Below are 15256 nucleotides of genomic sequence, written 5' to 3' on the forward strand. Positions count from 1 at the left end.
AAGATGTTAATCTGGTATCAGACATGATAGTGTTATGGACTCTGTTTCCTGGAACCTAAATGTATCACATCAGTCCTTTCTAATAGCTCCAGTAGACTTATAATCTTCCAAATTTTGTGTACCCTAAACTTCCCATCATGATACTGTTTTTTTTTTTAATATTTATTTTTAAGTATTGTTTTAGTTTTAGGTGGATACAATATCTTTTATTTATGTGGTGCTGAGGATAGAATCCAGTGCCTCAAGCATGCTAGGTGAGCACCCTGCCACTGAGCCACAACCCCAGTGCCTACTGTTCTGTTTTTTTAACTTACTTGCAAAACAGAGATAACTAACATGGGAATCTGAATCCAATATCTATTTTAATACTTTATCAGTATCACTTAGCTCAGGTTCTTTTTTTTTTTTTCTTTTGAGGACAGAGTATCATCATGTTGCTCAGGCTGACCTTGAACTCCTGGGATCAAGTGATCTTCCTGCCTTATCCTCCAGATTAGCTGAGACTACAATCATATACCACCACCACACTTTTGGTTTAGTTTAGGTTCTTTTTGATGATTAAATGTCTAGGTAATTCTAGGTTCCAAGGGAGTTACTATGTAACTTCTAATCACTAGGGGTTTCTAGTAGAACAATACTTTTTAAGTATTGTTATAGTAACAAACAATTACTGTCAACATTAGATGAAAGCTGTTTGGGTTGATGATGCAGGTTAGTGGTAGAAGGCTTGCCTAGCATGCATGAGGCCCTGAGTTTGATCTTTAGCAACACCTCCCCCGCCTCCCCCCCCAAAATAAAAAAGAAGTGTTAACAAAAAATCATATCACCAAGGAAAGGAGCTACAGATGAAAGATCAATCAAGAAGTATTTGTCTTAATTTCTTTAACTTCTCACAATATCTGGATTCTGATATTAATGATCTTGTCTCTTCCTCCTTCTGATTCTAAATCTATTAGAATGGCTTAGTAGTGTTGTGATAGGAATAAGGCTTAACATAATAGGAATAAAATTTAACATGTGACTTCATTAGGAGTCCAAACAAGAAAGGGAATGTAGTATTTTAACAGGAGATATTCCAGGATCAGAAATAATAAACTGTAATAGGAGAAGTGTAAAGCAGATCAGAATATGAATTCTTTGCATTGGAAGGCAAATAAGATTTAGTCATCTCTCATTAGTTTGACTAGTGATGATACACGAGTATCATCAGTTCTGTTGTGTTAGTGTTCTGGCGTTGTGACAAAGTACCCGAGATAATCAACTTAAAAGGAGGAAAGGTTTATTTTGGCTCACAGTTTTAGAACTTTTCGTTCATGGTCTCTTGGCTGGTCACAGTGTAGTACATCATGATGGAAGCACATGGCAGAGGAGTCCTATTCATATGATGCCAGCTAGAAGCAAAACCAAACAAATAAAATGGCAGGGGTCCCAATGTCCTTTAAAGTGTATACCTCCAGTGCCATAATTTCCTTCCAGTAGGCCCCAACTACTAAATATTCTACTACCTGCCAATAGCACCACAGGCTAGCCTTCAACACATAGGCCTTTGGGGGACATTCAAGATCCAAACTACAGCAGCAGTAGATAAAATATTTTTTCTTCTATTCCAGGTAATGAGTATTTACAGTGAAGCAAACTTTCCTTTGAGGTGATCTCTATGATATACTTTTGTCCAAAGTCCTGACTTCTCCCTTTTTTCTTTTTCTTTTTTCTTATAGTGCTAGAGAGTAAACTCAGGTATATTTTACTATTGAGGTACCTGCCCAACTGTTTTTATTTTTTGAGATAGGACCTGATTAAATTGCCCAGGCTGTCCTCAAACTTGCAGTCCTGCCTCAGTCTCCTAAGTATCTGGGATTACAGGTGTAATTGTCACTGTGATGGGTTACATATATATAATAAATAAAACAGAAAACCAAGTAATGAAAATAAATAAATTGATAAATTATATAATTTTAAATTTTTTAGTAGTCATGTTGCAAAAAAAGAATTTGACATTTTAACCATTTTTTTCATTATGTTGGAGTAAAGAAAACACATTATTTCAGCATAAATTAAGTATAAAAATGTTAATGAGGTAGTTGACTTATTTTTCTGTCTTTGAAATCTGATTTGTATTTTACATTTATACAACATCTCAGTTGGACTAGCCCTGTGTTTAGTGCTCAGTCATTATCTGCTGAATAGTACAGTTTTAGGATGTAAACCTTATAGGTTTGTTGAAAATCTAATAAGAATCTATCTGAAAATATTTTTTTGTGATATTTTGCTATTTTGTTAGATATTTAATTAGTGATAACTTCTTATAATAACTTAAGTATATTTTCTCATAGAAAAATGTTCATTTTAGTGAATTGTAATCACTAAAAGTGAACAAACAATTCTTTTATTAGAAGAATTTAATTTTACTTTTTGTATGTTTGTATTTTTCATGTATGCTTAGATACATGGAGAAACTCAAATGATTATTTCAAATATTTTCATGATTCTTAAGTGTGCCATTACAGGTTTTTCATTTGTCTTTGTAACTTATGTATTTCAAGTCTATTTTGAAATTAATTCTTCTATAGCAATTTCCCATGTTTTGGTAAGTTTAAAATTTTCTTTTTAGCTGATACTTTGCTGAATATTAGTATTTAGAAAATGCTTATTATGCTAGGCATTGTATTGAGCATTTGATCCCCATAGGAGGTGTTATGACATATATTATTGTTCCCATTTTTTCAGAAACAGGGATCAAAGTTACAGAGATTGTTACTCTCCCAAGGTTGAATACAGGATGTGGAGGTGGCAAGATCAGACTTGTGTTGGTTTGATTTTAAAGCATGTCTTCTTAATTGTTTCTTAAAACATTTTGGGAAAGGGAAATAATGTAAGTCAGCAGAGCAGGTAATATGACTATCTTAGTGTGGTTTAAAAACAAATTAGCTGGGTGCAATGGTGAGTGTACCTGCAGTCTTACTCTGGAAAGTAAGGGTGGAAGATCACTTGTGCCTAGTAGTTTCAGACCAGCCTGGGCTATACACTGAGAATGATTCTCATCCCCCTCTCCTGCCCCCCAACAAACAAACAAACAAAAATAACCCAAAGAAATTCAAATTTTATCACCTAAAAATTGTGGATTGGTATTAAACACTGTTCATGTGCTTGAGTAAGTGTTTTGTCTTATGACATGTTAATAAATTTTAACTCTGTTACACATTGGTCTTTTTTATGTATCCAGTAGGTTTTCATAGCGTTTTTTTAAGTGAGTTTTATAAAACTTCCAGATGAACATTCATATGGTACTTTTTGGTCTGACTTGCACCATGCTTAAAACTAATTTTTAGTGTTTTCTTCAAGTTAAGACTGGAAAATAAAATGAGGAATGAAGAATACTTAATTGAGTACTCCAACTTGTTTGCTCTTCAAATGGATTTTTAATGTTTGTTATCTTAAGAATTTATTTTGGGAGGAGGCATTTATTACATGGGCATGGTAATTTCTTTTTTTTAAGGAATTAGTTTTATGTCTTTAAATTTTTTTTTTTTTGTAGTTGCAGATGGGAAGTTTATTTTTATGTGGTGCTAAGGATTGAACCCAGTGCCCCATACATGCTAGGCACACACTCTGCCACTGAGCTTCAGTCTCAGTTCAATTTCTTTGTTTTTAATCTTAAATTCTAAGTAATTTTGTGAGACGAAAATCGCTATTGTTTTTTAAACTTAGATTATAGTTATTTTTGCAGATGTTTTTCACTAATCTAATTTAGTTACATTTCCTTTATCAGATTTCCTTTTCTCTTGGATATGTGATGAGAGGATATGGTGCCAAGCAAACCTTTGCACACTATTTAAAATACAAAGGGGGGGGATGGGGGGGTGGGGTTGTGGCTCAGTGGCAGAACACTTGCCTAGCATGTGTGAGGCACTGGGTTGATTCTCAGCACCGCATATAAATAAAGAAAATAAAGGCCCATCAACAACTAAAAATAAATGAATGAATAAATAAATAAATAAATCGAAAGTACAAAGGGAGGGGAGGGGGTTGTAGTATTTGTTCTTGGTTTTAAGAATGACTAAATTTACTTATGTTGAAATCATATAAGAAATACTACTTAACAATTCTATATTTAACAAGCTTGAGAAAATAAATGGCAAATTATAATATAACGATAAGAGCATTTTAAATGAAACTATTATATTACTACAATGACTTTAGGGATAATATTGTTCTTTTTTATTAGTATTTTGACTAATGAATCCAGTAGCAATAAAATTTAATGAAATGTTATTCATGATGACATTAAGCAATGCTAATCAATTTTGTATTCTTCTATTTGTATTAAATACTGTATTGAACTCTAGAAATTATCTAATAAAGACTTTTGTTTTATGGTGAAAAGTAAATACTTAAGTTTTGGAAATTGAAAGTAAAAGTAAAAAATATATATTTAATGGAAATAGTTGATAGAAACATTAAAGTATATGTATCATAGTATACTTCTTTGGCAGTAGAACTGATAATTGTTTTTAATTTTATGTAAAGCATAGTTTTGTGTATTTTTGTATAACTTTCTCTATTTTGTAGTTTGTAATAATAAAGATTAATGCTCAATAGTAAAACTGGTAATTTTACAGACCCAGACCCAAGTTGATGCTGTTGTAATATTTATCTCTATTGTGTTGACCAAAACTAAAAATAAATATTCCCTATTCAATGCCTATAAAATTTATAACTGTTTAGAATTGTTGTGTAAATTGTCTATTTTTTATGAAGTGATTTTTTAATTATAAAAAGTGCTTATTTGAGTAGAATAAAAAATCTCTTATAATATTGCCACTAGTATTTTTTTTTTTTTTTGCATAGAAATTTCTGTTTATTTATTTATTAGTATTGGGATTAAACCTAGAGGCATTTTAACACTGAGCCATATCTCTAGCCCTTTTTATTTTTTATTTTGAGTTAGGGTCTCACTGAGTTGCTTAGGGCCTTGCTAAAGTTGCTGAGGCTGGCTTTTGAGCTTGTGATCCACCTGTCTTTGTCTTCCGAGTTGCTAGATCATAAGCATGTGCATCAGCTCTGAAATTTTAAAAATTTCTAGACTTTTTTTTTTCCTTGTGGTTGTTGTACTAGGGATCAAATCTAGGGCCTCATAAGTGCTAGGCAAGTGATCATCACTGAGTTACATCCCCAGCCCTTTTTATTTTTTGTTTTGATACGGGATCTCACTAAGTTGCAGAGGGTCTCACCATGTGATTGCTGAGGCTGGCCTTGAATTTGGCAATCCTCCTGCTTAAGCCTTCTGTGTAGCTGGCAATAGAAGTGTTCTCCATTGTATCCAGCAAGATTTTAAGATTTATTCTCAGACATTCTTTTTTTTTTTTTTTTAAATATTGTTGATTTAAAAAAAAAATCTGTTGAATAATTTTTTTTTTTTTTTTTTTAAACAGAAAATTTCCACTCACTATTTAGGTTTGTAACTTTATAGTATATCTAAGAACCAGCCTGGCCTAACTCTGTAGCATTTCTTCAGAATATTGTATTGACAAATTTCTTTGTGTAATCTCTTATGGCTCAGTTTATTTTTTATTGTTCATTCTGATAGGCTTTTTTGAGGTATTTTTGAGTTATTCAGTCTTTTGAGATGTTTGGAAGTGGGTTTCTGAGTGAACTAACCATTCAAATGCTGGTGCTATTGGAGGAAGCTTAGAGGAACTGATCAGTTAGATAAGCATAATTTTAGTATTTGGTATTAGGACAGTTAATTATATGTTGGCAAACAAACCAACCCACCCCAAATAGGATGAATTGGTTTTAAAGATCTAGTTTACTGTCTAGTGTTTTTGAATGTAGTTGTAATCTGAAAAGAGTTGAAATGTTATAATAATATGTATAAGTTATAACAAACCACTTTTTAAAGAATATGTTAATTTTATTGGAAAATGTGTTCTCTTTTGGAAAAGTTGTACTTTTTGTGTGGAAAGATTTTGTTAAAATAAGGAGAATGAAATGTATAAAAGTCATTCTAATATTATTTTCCTGAAAGATGACAAAAATAAATTTGAAGAATAGTTTAACATAATTTTAAGTAGTTCGTTGTATTGAATTCACATTTTACTGCTGGAATATATATATTTTTGCCATACCCCACATAACTCTATATAATCTTTTGAATAACATTACATATTATTTATATACATGAATATTATAAAGGATACTGGAGAACTTAATTCTCATATCCCGACGTAGACGTTATAATTTAAGTAGATTGCTAAGAATAAATAGCCCTATTAAATTGAGTATTCAGGAGTTTAATTACAGATAATATATCTAAGTCAGAATTTCTTGTTTTTTATACTTATTGTATGGAATTTTTTTGTTTTTAAGATAGTAAAGTGATGTCAGAAGAGGGGGATAACTTTTTTTTTTTTTTATTGAGTTTCGTATTAGTAATTCAATTACAAGAGAATTCCTAGAGAAGTTCTTAGAGAAACGGGAAATAGTATTATAGCTTTTTTTATGGTGTCTTCAGGGATGAAACAACCTGTATTGCTCTTATTAGCTCTGCAAATGGGGAAAAGGTTCTATTGTATTTTTGGACAGGATATCTCAAACCTTTCTGTATCTCCTTAGAATGAAACCCTCATTGGAAGAGTGGCTAAAAAAGGAATACTGTTGCATAATTTGGCGTCTGCCATACTAGCATTCTATAGGAACAGTACACATTTGGATATCTATTTTTCTGATTATAAAATTATTCATCTTTGAAAGTTTAGAAAATAAAGAAAAAAGGAAAAAATGAACTGACATACTCCACAGAATGAATAGTTATTTTGATACATTGGTTCAAATCCTAAAATAAATAAACAAACAAACAAATACATATATGTATATATATATTTTAATATTTTTCTAGTTGTTGAGAGACCTTTATTTTCTTTATTTTTATGCAGTGCTTAGAATAAACCCAGTGCCTCACACATGCCAGGGAAGTGCGCTTCACGAAACCACAGCCCCAGCCCCCTAAAATATATTTTTACATATTTAGTTCATCCTTTATATTATTAATTTGGTCTCTTGCTTTATTTACTTGAAACTTTCTACATATATCCCTAAGTCATATTTGTTGCAATTAAGTTCTGTTCCTTTTTGTGGTTTAACCATTTTTAATCTAACTAGTTAAACTGTTTTTGAGATGTAGGTTGATGAATAATTTTACATGTCAGTGTATTTATGATTAAATTTTGCTTTTGAAACTGCACATAATTTGTATTTTTTGGAGAAGAATAAGAAGATGCAAGTACAAATGACAGTGGAAAACTCACCCAGATATGTTTATTGTTCTTGTGCTGTATATTCATTCATGAAGACTTGGTATCTTATAAACTAATGTATGAATAAATACATATGCTATTTTTTATATTAGGGAAATCATAAGATTTGAAATAATTGTCTCATGGTGATATTATATTTGGTACCTTTTAAAATATGAATAGCCTACTTCTTTCTAGGACAGTAATAACATTTAGAAAAATGTAAATGTTTGAAAAATTAAAAAAAAAAAAACTATAAAATTTTCAGTTGTCTCACCACTCAGAAAAAAAGAGTGATTAAATTTGGCTTATGAATTCTATATTTGATTTTTCTGAGCAGCCCTCTTCTCCCACCTATCTTTACTTTTAGGAAAAATAGTATTATACTGTCTATACTATTTTATAAAATATCTTTCATTTATCTTTAATTTTTTTCTGTGTCTCTTGTTTGGAATTAGTTTTAAATGAGTATTTTTTATTTATTCTAGTAGATGTGTGGTAGTATTTCATTGCATAAAATTGGCATATTTCTTTAAATATTTGGTAGAATTTGTTACTGAAACTATCTGAGCTTCGAGATTCCTTTTTTTGGGAAGGTTTTAAATTATGAACTCAATTTTTTTTGGGGAAGGGGGTTGGACTGAGAATTAAACCCAGAGGCATTTTAGCACTGAATCACATCTCCAGCTTCTGTGAACTCAATTTTTTTTTTATTGGTTGTTCGAAACTTTACAAAGCTCTTGACATATCATATTTATACATTTGATTCAAGTGGGTTATGAATTCCCATTTTTACCCCGTATACAGATTGCAGAATCACATCGGTTACACATCCACGTTTTTACATATTGCCATACTAGTGACTGTTGTATTCTGCTATCTTTCCTATCCTCTACTATCCCCCATCCCCTCCCATCTTCTCTCTCTACCCCGTCTACTGTAATTCATTTCTCTCCCTTGATTTTTTTCCCTTTCCCTTCACATCTTCTTATATGTAATTTTGTATAACAATGAAGGTCTCCTTCCATTTCCATGCAATTTCCCTTCTCTCTCCCTTTCCCTCCCCGCTCTCGTCCCTGTTTAATGTTAATCTTTTTCTCATGCTCTTCCTCCCTGCTCTGTTTTTAGTTGCTCTCCTTATATCTAAGAAGACATTTGGCATTTGTTTTTTAGGGATTGGCTAGCTTCACTTAGCATAATCTGCTCTAATGCCATCCATTTCCCTGCAAATTCCATGATTTTGTCATTTTTTAGTGCTGAGTAATACTCCATTGCATATAAATTCCACATTTTTTAATCCATTCATCTATTGAAGGGCATCTAAGTTGGTTCCACAGTCTAGCTATTGTGAATTGTGCTGCTATGAACATCGATGTAGCAGTATCCCTATAGTATGCTCTTTTAAGGTCTTCAGGGACTAGTCCGAGAAGGGGAATAGCTGGGTCAAATGGTGGTTCCATTCCCAGGTTTTCAAGGAATCTCCATACAGCTTTCCAAATTGGCTGCACCAATTTGCAGGCCCACCAGCAGTGTATGAGTGTACCTTTTTCCCTGCATCCTTGCCAGCACTTGTTGTTGTTTGCCTTCATCATGGCTGCCATTCTTAGTGGAGTGAGATGGTATCTTAGGGTAGTTTTAATTTGCATTTCTCTGATTGCTAGAGATGATGAGCATTTTTTCGTATGTTTGTTGATTGATTGCATATCCTCTTCTGAGAAGTGTCTGTTCAGGTCCTTCGCCCATTTGTTGATTGGGTTATTTTTGATGTTTAGCTTTTTGAGTTCTTTATATACCCTAGAGATTAGAGCTCTATCTGATGTGTGAGGGGTAAAAATTTGTTCCCAGGATGTAGGCTCCCTATTCACCTCACATATTATTTCTCTTGCTGAGAAAAAAACTTTTTAGTTTGAATTCATTCCATTTGTTGATTCTTGGTTTTAATTCTTGTGCTATAGGTTTTTATTAAGGAAATTGGGGCCTAGCCCCATGTGATGGAGATTAGGGCCTACTTTTTCTTCTATTAGTCACAGAGTCTCTGGTTTAATTCCTAGGTCCTTGATCCATTTTGAGTTAGCTTTTGTGCATGGTGAGAGATAGGGATTCTATTTCATTTTGTTGCATATGGATTTCCAGTTTTCCCAGCACCATTTGTTGAAAATGCTATTCTATCTCCAGTGCATGCTTTTAGCACCTTTGTTTAATATAAGATCGTTGTAATTTTGTGGGTTAGTCTCTGTGTTCTCTATCCTGTACCATTGGTTCACTAGCTTATTTTGGTGCCGGTACCATGCTCTTTTTGTTACTATTGCTCTGTAGTATAGTTTAAGATCTAGTATAGCGATACCACTTGTTTCTCTCTTCCTGCTTAGAATTGCTTTAGTTATTCTGGGTCTCTTATTTTTCCAGATGAATTTCATAATTGCTTTTTCTGTTTCTGTGAAGCATGCCATTGGGATTTTGATCAGAATTGCATTGAATTTGTATAGTGCTTTTGGTAAAATGGTCATTTTAATAATATTAATTCTGCCTATCCATGAGCAAGGTAGATCCTTCCATCTTCTAAGGTCTTCTTATATTTCTCTCTTTAGGGTTCTGTAGTTTTCATTGAATAGATCTTTCACCTCTTTTGTTAAGTTGATTCCCAAGTATTTTTTTTTTTTTTTTTGGAGGATATTGTGAATGGGATAGTTTTCCTCGTTTCCTTTTCAGAGGATTTGTCACTGGTATACAGGAATGCCTTTGATTTATGGGTGTTGATTTTATATCCTGCCACTTTGCTGAATTCATTTACTAGTTCCAGAAGTTTCTTGGTAGAGTTTTTTGGGTCTTCTAGGTATAGAATCATATCATCAGCAAATAGTACTAGTTTAAGTTCTTATTTTCCTATAGTTAATTCTTTAATTTCTTTTGTCTGTCTAATTGCTCTGGCCAGTGTTTTAAGAACTATGTTGAATACAAGTGGTGAGAGAGGACATCCCTGTCTTGTTCCAGATTTTAGAGAGAATGCCTTCAGTTTTTTTCTGTTTAGAATGATGCTGGCCTGAGGCTTAGTGTAGATAACTTTTACAATTTTGAGGTAAGTTCCTGTTATCCCTAGTTTTTCTAGTGTTTTGAACATAAAGGGGTGCTGTATATGGTCAAATGCTTTTTCTGTGCCTATTGAGATGATCATGTGGTTCTTATCTTTAAGTCTATTGATGTGATGAATTACATTTATTGATTTCCATATGTTGAACCAACCTTGCACCCGGGGATAAATCCCACTTGATTACGGTGCACGATTTTTTTTTTTTTATTAGTTACACATGACATTACAATGATCCTGACAATTCATACATTTGAATCAAATGGGTTATAATTTCTCATTTTTCTGATTGTACAGGTTGCAGAATCACATTGGTTATACAGTCATCTATATACATACAGCAATAATAATGTCTATTTTATTCTGCTGCCCTTCCTATCCCCCCTTCCCTTCCCCTCCCCTCCCATCACTTCTCTCTATCCAATCTAATGTGACACTTTTTTTTTCTTTTTCTCGTCACAACATCATACATGTATTCTGTATAACGATGAGGGTCTCCTTCCATCTTCCATGCAATTCCCCTTCTCCCTCCATTTCCCTCCCACTTCTCTTTCCTATTTAGTGGTAATCTTCTTCTCATGCTCTTCCTCCCTATCCCATACGATCCTTTTGATATGTTTTTGTATCCAGTTTGCCAGAATTTTATTGAGGATTTTTATATGTATATTCATTAGAAATATTGGTCTGAGGTTTTCTTTCTTTGAAGTGTCTTTGTCTGGTTTTGGAATCAGGGTGATATTGGCCTCGTAGAATGAATTTGCAAGTACTGCCTCTTTTTCTATTTCCTGAAATAGATTGAAGATTATTGGTATTACTTCTTTTTTAAAGGTCTTATAAAACTCGGCTGTATATCCGTCTGGTCCTGAGCTTTTCTTGGTTGGTAATCTTTTGATGGCTTCTTCTATTTCCTCACTTGATATTGGTCTGTTTAAGTTGTATGTATCTTCCTAATTCAATCTGGGCATATCATATGACTTTATTGGAATTTCTTGATGCCTTCACTATCTTCTATTTTATTGGAGTATAGGTTTCAAAATAATTTCTAATTATCTTCTGTATTTCTCTAATGTCTGTTGTCATATTGCCTTTTTCATCCCGTATTCTAGTAATTTGGGTTCTCTCTCTTCTTCTCTTCATTAACATGGCTAAGGGTCTGTCAATCTTATTTATTTTTTTCAAAGAACCAACTTTTAGTTTTGTCAATTTTTTTAATTGTTTCTTTTGTTTCAATTTCATTGATTTCAGCTCTGATTTAAATTATTTCTTGCCTTCTACTGCATTTGCTGTTGATATTGTTCTTATTTTTCTAGGGCTTTGAGATGTAGGGTGAGGTCTTTTTTTTGTTGGCTTTTCCTTCTTTTAAAGAATGAACTCCATGCAGTGAATTTTCCTCTTAGTACTGTTTTCATAGTGTCCCAGAGATTTTGATATGTTGTGTCTGTGTTTTCACTTACCTCTAAGAATTTTTTAATTTCCTCCGTGATGTCTTCTGTAACCCATTTTTCATTCAGTAGCATATTGTTCATTCTCCATGTTATGTAGGAATTTTTCTTCTTTATTTTATCATTGATTTCCAATTTCATTCCTTTATGATTGGATAAAATACATGGTAATATCTCCACTCCTTTGAATTTGCTAATATATGGTCTATATGGCATAATATATGGTCTATTTTTGAGAAGGATCCATGTGCTGCTGAGAAAAAAGTATATCCGCTTGATGTTAGTTGGTATATTCTATATATGTCAATTAAGTCTCAGTTATTAATTGTGTTATTAAATTCTATAGTTTCTTTATTCAACTTTTGTTTGGAAGATCTGTCCAGTGGTGAGAGAGGTGTGTTAAAATCACCCATGATTATTGTTTTGTGGTCTATTTGTCTCTTGAACTTGAGAAGAGTTTGATTGATGAACACAGCTGCACCATTGTTTGGGGCATATATATTAATGATTGTTATGTCTTGTGGGTGAATGGTGCCCTTGAGCAGTATGTAGTGTCCTTCTTTATCCCTTTTGACTAACTTTTGGTTTGAAGTCTATTTTATTTGATATGAGTATGGACACCCCTGCTTGCTTCCGAGGTCCATGTGAGTGATATGATTTTTCCCAACCTTTCACCTCCAGTCTGTGTATGTCTTTTCTTATCAGATGAGTCTCCTGTTGGATCTTTTCAAAAATCTAGTCTGCTAGCCTATGTCTTTTGATTGGTGAGTTTAAGCCATTAACATTTAGGGTTACTATTGAGATATGGTTTGTACTTCCAGCCATGTTTATTTTTGTTATTTAACTTGATTTGTTTTTCCTCTTTGATTAGTTTTTCCTTTACTACCTCCCACTGTTGATTTTCATTGTTATTTTTCATTTCTTCTTCATGTAATGCTTTGCCAAGGACGTTTTGAAGCACCAGTTTTCTAGCTGCAAATTCTTTTAACTTTTGTTTATCGTGGAAGGTTTTTATTTCATCTTCAAACCTGAAGCTTAATTTTGCTGGATACAAGATTCTTGGTTGGAACCCATTATCTTTTAGCGTTTAAAATATGTTGTTCCAGAATCTTCTAGCTTTCAGGGTCTGTGTTGAAAAATCTGCCCTTAACCTAATTGGTTTACCCCTAAATATAATCTGCTTCCTTTTCTTGTGGCTTTTAAAATTCTCTCCTTGTTCTGTATGTTGGGCATTTTCATTATAATGTGTCTTGGTGTGGATCTCTTGTGGTTTTGTACAAGTGGTGTGCTGTAGGCTTCTAGGATTTGTATTTCTGTTTCATTCTTCATGTCTGGAAAGTTTTCTAAAATTATCTCATTGAAGAGGTTGCTCATTCCTTTGGTTTGGACCTCTATATCTTCCTCTATCCCAATAACTTTTTTTTTTTTTAATTTTTTATTAGCTACATATGACAGTACAATGATCTTGACATATCATACATTTGAATCAAATGGGGTATAATTTCTCATTTTTCTGATTGTACAGGTTGCAGAATCACATTGGTCATACAGTCACCTATGTACATACAGCAATAATAATGTCTATTTTATTCTGCTCCCCTTCCTATCCCCCCTTCCCCTCTCCCCCAATAACTCTTAAATTTGGTCTCTTTATGTTATCCCAAATTTCTTGAATGTTCTGTTTGTGGTTTCTTATCAGCCTTTCAGTGCTGTCTACGCTCTTTTAAGATGATATACATTGTCTTCATTGTCTGATGTTCTGACTTCTAAGTGTTCTACTCTGCTGGTGATACTCTCATTTGAGTTTTTAATTTGGTTTATTATTTCCTTCATTTCCAGGATTTCTGGTTTTGTTTTTTTTTTTTTTTTGTTGGTGTGTGTGTGTGTTACCTCTATCTCCCTGTAGAGTTGATCTTTTGTTTCTTGGATTTGTTTATGTAATTCATTGTCAAAGTGATCTTTCATTGTCTGCATTTGCTGTCTAAAGTCCTCCTTAAGACTCTAGATCATCTGAACCATGTATATCTTGAAATCTTTATCTGAAATTTTTTTCTGCTATAGCTATTAATCTCCTCTATTTTTGAGTTGTCCTGCATTGTTTGTGACCTTTTCTTTCCTTGTTTTTTCATGTTGCTTGCGTTTCTTTCCAGCTCTGTGACTGTTGTGTTATTATTTTTCTTCTATAAATTTCTGTTGCTCTTGTATAGTTCTGAGATCTCTCCTTTGTGATGGGAGACAATGTCTAGAGATGTTGGATTCAATTACAGTTTAAAATATATTCATTTAAAATATATTCATGAATATTCATCATCAAAGACATACAGATTCTGGTGGCATGTAGAGAACTGAGGGTCAGGTGTAGGACTTTATGTTTGGGAAAGATGTGAGGGTATGGGGGTTAATATATCTTAGCTACTTTGGAGGAGAACTCTAATGAAGGGGGTTATTAACAGGAGAATAGACAGGAGGTATTGTAGGGTGGCTAAGTACTTGGGAGGACAACAAGAATCATAAAAACAATCACCTATTTGCCTTTAGTAATTTACACGTAGTAGAAATAGTAACACTTGGGAGGTTGGGAGAGGAAGAGAAGGAGGAAGAAAGGTAAAAAGAAAAGACAATGAACAAAGAAGGGGAGAACAGATAGAGAAAAAGGAATGAAAAAAGAGAGGAAAAGAGAGAAGAGAATGATAAAAAGAACAATGGAAAGAAGGAAAAAGAAAAATAAATGCACTCCTAGAATTCTATTTTTTTCTCTTCCAGTAGGTGGTATTGTGCATTCCAGGTGAGTCACTGCTCTCAGGGTGGGGGAAGCAATCCTTGTGAGGCGGCTCTCCCTCCCCTGCCGGTTGCCTCTCCAATCCCAGTCTCTTTGGGGTTGCTCCAGGTCTCTATCCCCCTCACTTCTCCTGCCCACCAGGCCCCAACTACTGGGACTCTTCTTCGCAGCACTGGGTTCACTCTGGGCTTGCGGCGCCCTGGCTGCCCTGTGCTCCTGATCAACTGAGTGCTAGTCTGTGTGGGGTAGTCACCTTAGAATATTTAATAATTCTGTTCTATTTCCCATCTTAGTATATAAATTATACTTCAAATATTTTTTAGTAATTTCCCTAGATTTTGCAATATATGTTTAAAACTAATTTCATATACCTTTAAATTAACTCTGCAACACTTCATGTGTATTGGTCAGAGTATTCCAAGTTCTTCCTCCTATCTCTTATGACTTGCATTATTATTATTTCGTTTGTTCATATGTAGTCTATGGCTGTCATTCATTTCGCTTATTTTTGTGACCAATACATTGTAACTATTATGATTTTAAATAGTTAACTTTTAGAAAATTAAGAATTAGATACATAAAAGAATTTGTTTGCCTTTAGTTTTTCCTTTTTTTTTTTTTTAACTTTATATAGATTCACTTTTTTTTTTTTTTT

The 15256-nt window shown here is 33.2% G+C and overlaps 1 protein-coding gene and 1 long non-coding RNA gene across 6 annotated transcripts in view; one reads left to right on the forward strand and one right to left on the reverse strand.

Moving 5' to 3' along the window:
* Positions 1-5303, reverse strand: part of LOC125617477 — a 15803-nt gene extending 10500 nt beyond the window's left edge. The window contains exon 1 of the long non-coding RNA XR_007348504.1: positions 4906-5303. This is a non-coding gene — a long non-coding RNA (uncharacterized LOC125617477). The remainder of the gene's footprint in view (positions 1-4905) is intronic.
* The window catches only part of LOC107143980 (CD2 associated protein), a 112673-nt gene that overhangs the window by 5668 nt on the left and 91749 nt on the right, over positions 1-15256 (forward strand). The window lies entirely within an intron of this gene.

Source organism: Marmota marmota, unplaced genomic scaffold (assembly GCF_001458135.2).
Source record: "Marmota marmota marmota unplaced genomic scaffold, marMar, whole genome shotgun sequence".
Lineage (NCBI taxonomy): Eukaryota > Metazoa > Chordata > Mammalia > Rodentia > Sciuridae > Marmota > Marmota marmota.